This window comes from Sceloporus undulatus, chromosome 3 (genome assembly GCF_019175285.1).
Source record: "Sceloporus undulatus isolate JIND9_A2432 ecotype Alabama chromosome 3, SceUnd_v1.1, whole genome shotgun sequence".
Taxonomy (NCBI): Eukaryota; Metazoa; Chordata; class Lepidosauria; order Squamata; family Phrynosomatidae; genus Sceloporus; species Sceloporus undulatus.
In genome coordinates, this window is record NC_056524.1 from 246,334,505 (window position 1) to 246,346,126 (window position 11,622).

Genomic DNA, 11,622 nt, shown 5'->3' on the forward strand with positions numbered 1-11,622 from the left:
TTATCATGTGATGTCATCTCTCATTAGCATGTACCTCCCAACAGATTAACCTTTTAGTTTCAGGAGAAGTCTTCAGTGGACTGGGGAACCCAGCCACCACAGCTTCTATTGATTTTTTTCCTCTTTTTTTACCTTGTCCAGCCATACAGTTATCTCCAGCACTTTTAATAGATGGGATTCCTAATTTCTTTCTGTTTTGTTCACTAGTTAAGAGGTCCGTGTGTTTATCACCCAGGATGGAAATAATTCTGAGTTTATGGTGGTTTTTATATTTTCAATCTCTCCCCTCCCATACCTTCTCACTCATGACCCAAAAATTTTGAAATAGTTTGCCTGTTGAGGAGACATGGAGATTTGGAAGCTTGCCACATTTTATATAATAATTAATAATAATAATAATAATAATAATAATATTTTTTTATTTATAGCCGCTTTTCCCAGGGTAGCTCAACGTGGTCACAACAAGGGCAAAAGAAATACAAAAACAGATACAAGACATATATATAAACAATCATAAAAAACAGCTCATTACGTTTAAAACCCTATAAAATACAACAGCATAAAAACCAGAAAAAACAGACTAGCTGAATGAAACCATTGTACAAACAGGGGAGAACAGCATGAAGGTGATTTTCCACTAGGGAAAACCCACGTTCTGAATCGATCCAAGGAGTGGTGTTCCTATTAGGATCCGATTTAAACCTAGAACGGTTCTAGAACAACCACCAATCTCCCCACTACAAATCGAATCGTAGAGCGGAATAAAATTTTGAATCGAGTTTTTCGTCATTAAGCGCGTTTTTAAAAAATACCCTGACATACGTTTTTCCCTTGATTCGAGTTAGGAACCGGAGCATTAAATTTAAATAGGAACGACAGCCTTTGAAATCGGTTAGATGGATGGGATGAGCGGAGTGCCGATGGGGCTGGCCTTGGAGGAGTTGCCCTTTCTGTCCCCATCCGTCGTGGCTGTCGCCATTTTTTTTTTTTTGCTTCCCTCGCACCTTTGTCTTGCTGTGGTTCTTTCAATAATAGTAAGGATTATTTTTTTTTTTTTTTAATGGTTTACAGGCGCTTAATCTTTCAGCGCTTTAAGCGCATGAATCCCAGCTGCTCAAGTGCCTGCAAGGACTACAAGGCTTCCCCTGTGGGATTGCAACCCTCCCCTCTGTGTGGGGAGCCCATTTCTAAACGGAGGAGAGGCAGGAAGGGAAGGCTCCTCGTGAGGAGGCATCTTGAATCTCGCCAATGCAGGGAAGGGTCTGATCAATGGGGGGGGGGGGGGATAGAGCCATTCTCCCCAAATGGAATCTGCCTTCTCCTCCAACCTGGAAAGAGAATCTTTGGGAAGAGTGCTCCCCCCCCTGCTTTTACAGCAGCCTCCTTCATTGATCTCTGTGCTCTCTGAAGGGATTCTCCCATAGTTCTCTGGAAAGAGCTTGGGCCTCTAATTCGCTTTGCCAGAAGCCTCTCCCATTGATCTCTGGGCTCTCTGAAGTGATTTCCCTGGCTGTCTGGGAGACGGATGCTGCCCTCCAAAACCTATCCCATAGTTCTCTGGAAGAGCTTCGCTTTGCCAGAAGCTCTCCCATTGATCTCTGGGCTCTCTGAAGGGTTTTCTCCTGGCCTGTCAATGAAATGGAAACGATGCCAAAGATAAATCGCTTCCAAATATTCCGGGATTAACGTTACGTCATTCTGACCGTACTTTGATTGACAGCCCAAATAAGGTATGGAGGAGAAGAATCGCTTTTATTTAAACACTGATTTCATGCCAAGTAGGAACGCTTGCAGGTTAAAAAACTTCGATTTAAATAACCAGATGGAACGAAGAATAAAGCGATTTGGATTAGCGGGGATAAGAACAGTGTTATTTTGAATAGATTTTATTAAAAACGTTTGTATTTTAAATCGTTTCACATTTAAGTGGGAACATCCCCACGTCAGGACACATGGGGGGAAGCTTTGTTGAGAGAAAAGGTCTTTAATTCCTTCCTATTAAAGATCAGAGAGGTGACGGAGCGGACTCATCGGGAAAGAGGTTCAAAAGTGCGGGGCCGAGATGGAAAAACGCCCTTTGCGCGTGTCAAGGTGTATTTGTACTTAGGAAAACCCTTAACAAATGCTTCTGGCCGTATCTGAGGAGTGCGGGGGCGATTATATTGGGAGAGGCGGTCCTCCAAGTACCTGGGCCACGCACATTTAAGGGCTTTTAGGTTTAATCCACACCTGTTATTGCGCCCCGGAAGCGAATAGGCAGCCAATGTAGATCTTGATACTGCCTTTGGCTGGTCTACTAAAAGGAACTACACTCCTTTATGATTCTGGAATTTATCTTTTAGCCAGTGTGCCTGTATTTGCTTTTTGTGGTTTTTGGTTTCTGATTACTACTTTTACAGTAGCAATGTTTTCCAAACTTTGATCCTCCAAGTGTTTGGAATTTCAACTCCCAGACCTAGCCTAGCAACCCGTCATGAATTCTGGAGCTAAGCCCAACAACATCTGGATGATCAAAGTTTGGGTACACTGGTCTGACAGCATATATTGGAAATTTGCTTATCGTGTATGCCCATGACCGAGTAATTAAATTTTCACCTTCAAATCTAATTTACTCTTGCTAATGAAGATAATATGTCATTGAAGCAGGCATCCCAAGTACTGAGGTGCGGCTTCATGACAGTACAATGTTTTTTCTATTTCTTAGCTTTTTATGTTCTTCTTCTTGTTACTTTTGCAAATTTAACTTGAACAGTTTCAGATGAAGACCTAGGGACAGAACCTTTGTGTACCATTGCCACCTGGTTGTGGAATGCCCTCTCTTTGAAGGCCCAAACGATGGCAATATGCATTTCATTCTGCATCATGTTTAAGCATGATCTAGGAAAAACCAGGGTTCAATTCCCCACTTGGCCATGAAACCCATGAGGTGATCTTGGGCAGTCACATGATCTCGCCTAGGGGAAGGCAATGGGCAAATCTCCTCTGAACAAACCTTGCCAAGAATACCCCCAGGGTAGGTTCACCATAAGTCAGAAAGAACTTGAGGAACCAAAATACAGATCTAATTTTTTTTTTGTGCATTCTGTACACAAACATGGTTTTTTACATAGTTTACTTACTCAATTGTTTATATGCTTTTAGTCTCTTAAAATGATCCTTTTTATTATTTAAAATATTATTTTTATTGATTTTACTTGCATGCCATCATGAGTCCTTTGATATCGTGCATTGTATAAGATTTTGATATTTAACTACACAGTGAAAGACAAAACCTTTTATAAAGACACAGGATGGCAATGGAAAGCAAATATAGAAAGATAGGATAAACATAATTTGCTTTATTTCCATGGCCGCTTGAAAATCTGAGAACAAGTAAAGGCTTGTTAAACACCTTTGTTCCACCTGTGCTTCTTACTACTACAAGCCGGAGCAAAATTTTTGGGGAGAGATGTCACACCCTTGAAGAGCTCAATCTGGGTGCAGAAACAAACCATTGCAAGCAGAGACAACAACCATTGCAATCCAGAGCAAAGTAGCATCGGCAAGATGTTTGATCAGCTGAAAAACTATATACATTTTTGGCCCTCTTGATAACTCCTCTGTGTGTGTGTGTGTGTGTGTATTGTAAGCCACCTGAAAAACATTGATTAATAGGCACAGCGCATTAAATAATTCCATAGGCATTTTACCGAAATACTAATTTTACAGAACTCCTTAATCTAACTTTGTAGCCATCTGTGAGGTATCCATGTCAGTAAGAAGAAAACGGCTGACTGAATACATTTTTGCTCTGATTTCCTGTTATGAGAGTAATGGACTACACATGACTTCCAGGCCTTGTTTGACAAGGTTTCATGTTCACTGTACCTTGCCATGCACTCCTCAGAAAAGTCCAGTTACATGGGTTGCAATTCAGGAGTGGAGTAGCTAAGGTGTAGCCCAAAGGCCACATGTTGTTCTGAAGGGATGTTTTTTTGTGGCCCACAGGGTCCCCCGACAGATCAATCCCCCCCCCCCCGTGTCTTTGCTCCAAAATTCTTCACAACTTACTTATAGGGAGTGGTTGAGGGATTTTCACCATTGAGGACCCCCTTGGACTCCTCGGGAGCAAAAACAAATTGTGCACCAAACTCTTCCTCAAAACTTATTTTTTACCTCAAAATTGACCACACAAGCCTCAACTGCTCCAAAGGGCCACCATAAGGTCCAAAAAACAGTGTGACAACACTCCCATGACCTTACTTAAAGGGTATTGGGGTAAAAATATTTTTTTGCGAGACGATGTGCAGTGGGGGGGATGTGTCCCTTCTAAGTCTTCTGGGGGCTAGTGCTCCCCAAGAGCCTTCACCAATTGCACACCACAGTATAGTTTTAAGCTTGAGGTGAAGTGTTAGTCGTGGGTTGTATGTGGCCTTAGCATCCCACTTGGTGGTCCCTGGAAGTCCTTGCCAGTTCCCCAAAGCCCTCATTCCCATAAAAAGTAGGCCGGACTTTTTGGGCAACTTGCCACACAACTGTACAGACTCCACACAAATGCATGGAGGAACATGCAAAAACATGCCACCTCTGACCCCCGAACCTCCTACTATCTTAGATACTGGGTTTGGTTTAAGGAACCCCAGTAGATAAAAAACTCTGTGGATGCTCAAGTCTCATTCAATACAATGGCATAGAAATTGTCGTGTTCCTATAAAAAATGGCAAAATGAAGGTCTGCCTTTTTGAATTTATATATATATTTAAAATATTTTCAAATATGTGGCATGCTTGAATCTGTGGATTTAAAAACATCCATGGATGCATAGGGCTTGACTGTACACTTAATTTTTCTCAATGCATCCCTCTCAAAATGGTAGCAAGAAGTCAATGCACAAACAACATTCCATTTTTCCATTTTTGAAGTGGGACTGCAAGGAAATTGCGTCACTCTGGCCACACCCTCAATTGCCCACCCTTAGCGTAGTTCATTTTTAAAATACACAAATTTTAATTAATTGGAATTTTCTGTAATGCAAGCTGTCATGAGAGAAGCAACTGCACACTGCAACCCTTTGTTTTGGTTAAACAATCACAAAACTTTTTAATAATGCTTATGCAAAAAAACAAACAAAAAAAACCATATCAAGAACACATCAATGCTACCAACATGATTTTTTGTTCATGATAAATGTGCTTCAATGATCGCTGCAGTTCTAAATAGGGTTTTTTAAACACATCCATATTCTTCAAAATGAAGAAGAATTAAAGAAGGTAAATTAATCTCTAAGGGGCAATTGCAACAGAACTCATTAGTTAAGGCTAATAAAAATACCTCCAAAAAACTTTTAATTAGGGGTATTTTTTACTGTGAATGATACCATTTGGCAAGCTTTCTGATGGATTCCATAATCTCATTTATTGCCAAAAAAAGTTTTCTTATATTTACTGGAACATCATTTAATTCTCACTGAAATGCCCTCCATTAGCTATGAGGAGGATTGTTTTCTCCAAAACATTCTTTTTATTCTGTCGAAAAAACACTCTACTCAATCAGACAAACAGTCGTGAAACAAGGACTGAGCAATATTAGAGGCATCACTCCTCAAAATGGGCATACGACCATTAAAACTGTTTAATTCATTCCTCTATAATGAAGCCTCCTTTTCTAATAGCAGCCTCCCCCCACTCTAACAATCCCAAAAGAATTAACACTTCCCAAACATCCTCCTTGTATATTTGCAACACTATTACATCTTTGGATTTGTCGAAATGAGCCACTATCTGTCTCATAAAGAGAGATTCCTGAGAGAGCAAGTGCCTACCTACTTGCTGATCCATCCACTCTTGTTACATCCCCTGTATTGTGCCATGAGTTTTGTTTCATGAGGATCATGACAGTAAGATTCCATAAGGAAGAAAAAGTCATTTTACTATTTGAACTTGACCAAGATTTTTGCTGCATGAGCTGAAAAAGCCAAATGATTTTCTCCCCCACACCCATCACACACACAGAGTGAAATTACCATGTCTTTGTTGTGTGCCTTCCAAGTATATTCTGCATTTATGGCACCTATCACAGGGATTTCTCAGCCAAGGTTTATCCAGGGGTTTTCTAATTGCTTCTTTCTGAGGATGAGAGCAAGTGGGACTTGCTTGGAGCTATATGCTTGGCTATTAAAACCTGCTTACACATCTGTACAGTTTAATGACTTAATTCGGGCAGCAATCCTACTATTTATCAGACAGGTTTTTGCTGCCCCAGAATTTTGCCAGCCCAAAATACAGCCCAAGTCCATCCCTGCTTTCCAGAGTGCTCATGTGCCTTTTCCAATCTGGGAGTTTTTTTCCGACTTAAGGAAATGGCCGGAAGGAAGCATTCCTGGAAATGGGTGTGGAAGGCTGTGTTTTGGGGACAAATTCAGTGGCAAAAAACCTTCTGATAATTATCAGATGACACCCACAATTCAACCCGATTGAGGATTTGAAACCTCGCCTCACATGTCCTAGTGAAAAACACCATAAGCCAGTATACTTTGCTGGCTCTCTAACTCATGTTATTTTTAGCAATCTGAGACAGAAAATCCCTAAAATATTTCTAAAATATTCTCCTTCGAAGGAAACCAAATATATCTGCCCTTTTGTGGCTTCCCAGAATCTCTGCCTAAGGCTTCCAACCATCATTCTTTTTAACAGTGGGCTGACTCTTGTTACTTACTTTGAATTGTCAGACAGGTTGTCTCTGAATTTACAACTATAATTTGCTTAAATGTTATTTTCTATCTATATTTTTTATTTTCCTTTTATTATCCATGTCATAGACAGGCATCCTTCATAAATGTTTTTCAAGCATGGAAAAAAGAAGATTATCACATGTTTATCTTAAACTAAAATAATTTGAAGAAAATCAATATAACAATCACTTTTCACTTCACGAAAACAAAATGCTCACATGGCATTTATTAATGCCAAGGATACAGAGAGAGCGATTTTTTCTGCTCATACATGCAATGTCCTAAGCAAGCTGCCCTGTGTGTTCTGTCCTAATTTATGACAAGTGTATTGAACAGAGACTAAACTATGATAACAGGATAACATTCTATTCATACTAACTCATTGCTGGGAGCATATAAAAATGATTATAACATAAGCACTCAGTGATCCATTACTATCTTGATATACACCCCAGAAGTTGAAACACTCTGTGGTTCTACATGCCTCAATTAGGGCAAATGCTTGAAATCATACAGAAAGATGCATACAAAAATAGTGTGAAAAATCATGGAAGGAATAATTAATTGTTTGCAGCAGCAAAATGTAGGTGCATTTCAGGAAGCCAGCAGTGCTGAGCTTTTGGATGAAGGCAATTCCATGTTTTCTTTCAGAAGACATGATTGTTTGCTGTTATAGTGGGCCCTTTTATCATACTGAGATTTTTTCCAGGATTGCCCCAACAAAAATACCATGGTGTTCAGGTTCCACTTAAATACAGTTACTATAGTAAACATGCATGATCACCTTCATAATCAAATAGCAAGATCAAAGTTTGTTTTTTAGAATTTATATATTATTGAATTATAGTATTTTCAAAACTGTGCATGCTTTACTCGGATGAAGAATCCTGATAAGGAATCTAGGAGGCTGACTATACTTCCTCAAAATATTATCCCTTTCTGTTAAACATCCCTGGATCTAATAAATTTATTTGGTAAGTACTCAAATTCATTTCAGATATTAACATATAGAATAAAGCTTCAGTTTGGCCACATTTTTTGGCATCAAAGTAGAATGTAATAACAAACTGTATGTGTGCTTTGTATAACAGGTCCAACAGGGCAGATCAGACCATCAATTGGCAGCTGTTGGTAACATGTTTTCTTGCCTTGTTCATATAGTGCTGCTGATTCTGCAGATCCTCAGCCTGTAATACAATTTCCCAAAAAGCTTTGTTTAATTTAACATGATCATTCAACAGAATCAGCAGGACTGGCATGGCTGGGAATCCCATTTGGATCTCAAAAGCGAGGGAAGCAGACTCAGCATACTGATTCTGGGAAAGAACACATCACATTGCCTATCTTAGCTGGCAAGCTTGGAACATATTCCTTGCCTGTATACCTGGAAGGAATGTGGAAGCTAGCCACTGGGTTTTGATCCTTTATTGGAGAGGAGATTAAATTTAGGTAGTATGCATTGGCTCACTTGGCTCATACTCCCTTTGGCTACCTCCCCAGCACTGTTTTTTTCTCAGCTCTTATCACCTGGCTGCGCAGGCAAAAAAAATATGAGGCCAGGTCCCACATAGCCCCCTGCTCAACATAGCTCAAAACAAAAACCATCCTGCCTTCCTCCTAGTGGCCTTTTTCCACATCACCAAACATTCACCCCTCCTATCTGATATCCATGGAGCTATGCAAGCCTATTTAGATAGTAAAGGCGCAATGGTTAGTGTTTGGACTGGGAAGAAACAGGGTTCAAATCTTCCATTCATTTATGAAAAATATTGATACTTTGGCAAGCTACCCAAAACCATTTCAGCCTTACAGAAAGCAATGGCAAATCATCTAACTGAATAAATCTGTCAAGAAAAAACTTGGCATAGAAACCCTATAAGTTTCGCCATAAAGTCAGAGTTGACTTGAAGGCATTAACAAACTAAACTCTTTGAGCAGATCTATTTTTTTCTTTTTTTAATTCTATGTAGTGCCAAAAAAATGAGCCAAACCACTCTTCCCTCACTGCTAGAGCACCATCTTCCATGATGATTACTGTGTTGATTGCAGTTCATCTCATAGTTGGCTGAGCCTGTGCGGTCTATGGCGCTATGGCAGTGGTCGCGATTGTCTTCGGTCATCACTCCACTCTTTAGGCAATCTAGCTTTTTATCTCGCCATTATATGTTGGAATCAGACCCCTGTAAGGACTCGTCGCGTTTCCCCTCCGCGGGGATGCAAGAAAATTGGCTGTCTCTGATGCTCTTCTGAAACCAAACCACCCATTCAGGCAAGCCCTTAGCAGGCATGCCTAAAAGTTTGCTCTCAACGGCGCCCATCACTAAACCGGAAGTTTCGCTAGCACCACATCTTCATGAAAGTCCATATTATATAGTTACCATAAAAGTTGAATTGAAAGAGGTGATGAAAATAATCTTAAGATTCTTCACCTATCTTTTTTTAAAACATCTCCTTAAGAAGCAATATTCTCACCTTTTTTTATAAGTTTATTTTATAAACCATATTATTAGCTGTCTTACAACCAAAATTGCCCAAGGAGTTTTAAAATCAAGCAATAAAACAGTAATATAAAACACAGTGTTTGGATCAGACAAACCACAATCCCATTTAATCTATAAGGTAAATTACGATTGATTTCAAGGGATTCTGCTCTAAGTCTGGATCCAACCTGATAAGCCTAATGTCAAAGCACAATAAAAATACTGTATACCAAATACAAAAGCAATATGCATAGATCAACAAGACTTTAAAGTAAGAACATAAATTATTACAAAAATATTTTCTCAGAATTTATTTCATAACAGATTTAATTGTGTATTGCTTAGTACAAGCTGTGTAACCTGAAACTATTATGTTGAAGGTATTTCAAGTTGTTTTATTGAAATACTTGTCTAGGTGCTGGACATTTAAAAATACTTTGCAGTATCCACAACCCCCTTTAAGTGATGTCATTTAAAAGCAGACTGCCTGAGTTTTCCTAATAATCCATATCAGGTTTTCTTCTGCTCATTCACAAGAATCCAATAACCTGCATTTGCAAAGGTCAAAAGAATAAAATAAAACACCTTCTTATTACAGATCTACAGCAATAAATGGAAGACTGACTGTGAGTAAATATTTCTGAAAGCCAGCATGGTGTCATGTTTTGAGCATAGGATTTGCTAATCTCTGGAGATTGGGGTTTAACCCCAGACTCAGCCGTGGCACAACCCATGTTTGACCTTGGACACAAGTTCACCAACCTCTAGCCTCAGAAAACCCCCAATGACCAGTGTTGCCTTCAGGATTGCCCATAACAAAATCAGAAATGACTTTAAGCAACAACACACAACAAAAAAGCAAACAAAATCATATTCCTGAATTTGGAGTGTTTTCTGGAACCTTGTTATAATCTTCAAACCATAGGAAGAAAATGGTCACTTTAAACTTGGAGCACTGGCTCAGGAAGCAAAAAAAACTGTTCTCATGAACTAAAATGTTTCTTACCACTAAAATAATAATGTACAAATAGAAATGTTCAGTTTAATTTAAATGAAATATTTTTTTAAAAAAATCAAAGACTGAGTAATTATATCTTAGCAGCTTGCACAATGTACTGAAAGTATATTAAGGCTCTGTTACAGACACCAAAAATAAAGCTGCTTCAGGTCATTTGGAGGTATGGTATTTCAATGATGCATAGTTCTTAAAGGTCTGGAAGCTTCACAAAGCTGACTCCATCCTTCAGAGACTGGAGCGTGGCTTTGGTTTGGCACTTAGAATCTTAGGACGCATGTATCATTTTGAAATACCATACCTCCCAAAGTGACTCTGAAGCAGCTTATTTATTGGCTGTTGTAAACAGTCCCACCTAATGACATTAAAAGCCATGCATAATCAGTTAAAACCCAAACCATACTGTCATTGCTTAAGCTCTGACTAGTGAAAACTTTAGAAGACATAGAATTTTTGGCTGCAAAACACACTGCAGAAATAAATCCAGTTCGAGCAACAACTTTAACTGCCACTGGTCTCAATGCTAGGGAATTCTAGTTTGTTTGCATGGCACCAAGCTCTCCTGCTGAGAGAAGATACATGTCTAACAAAACTACAGTTTCCAGATTTCCTACACTGTGCCATAGGGCAGTTAAAGCAGTCTCACATTGATTATTTTCAGCAGCATGCTCCAATCATTGGACTCACATAATGTTGTTTGGTTACAAAGCATGCAGTTTCAGAGTTGATTGTAAAAGTTTTTAATACAGCAAGGCAGGGGCAGGTTGTACCTCACTTAACAAACAAACAGACATGTTTCCTTCTTTAACATCAAATTAATAAATATCATGAATAAAAAAAAACCCACGTTTCATCCAAATGTTTTATTCAAAAAAACTTACTCAATACGACTTGATAAATGAAACAACCAGGTCAATAAGTAAGCCTTTTTTAAAGTAAAACAACAATCATTTGCGAAACCTTTTTAGAAAAATCTTGATAAGCTTCTTCTTCAAAATGCAATCATTTAAGGATGACTTTTTTATTTCAAAAACCTCCACTCTTTCTTCTTTCATTTGGGAATAGATGGTTGCCCAAACACAGAATTATTTTAATTGCTTTTTTAAACAAAAGCATCCTAACAAGGTGGTTGTGATTCGTCAGGCTTAGTCTGCTTTTCTCCTTCTCATGCATGCTCAGTAAGCCATTTGGAGGCACTGCTATTTGCTTTTTTATTGTGGTGGCCTAGATGATATAAGGGCCGAACAGACAAGTGCCAAAAATAAAAGCTGATTTCAGGTTCACCTGTTGCAGTCTAGCTGCTTAAATGAATGCACTGTGTCCTAAGAGGAATGAAGTTCAACCAAACCAAAGCAAAGTCGTAGGGACTGGAGCACAGCTTTGCTTCTTAAGATGCAAAGTGTCATTTAAAACAGCAT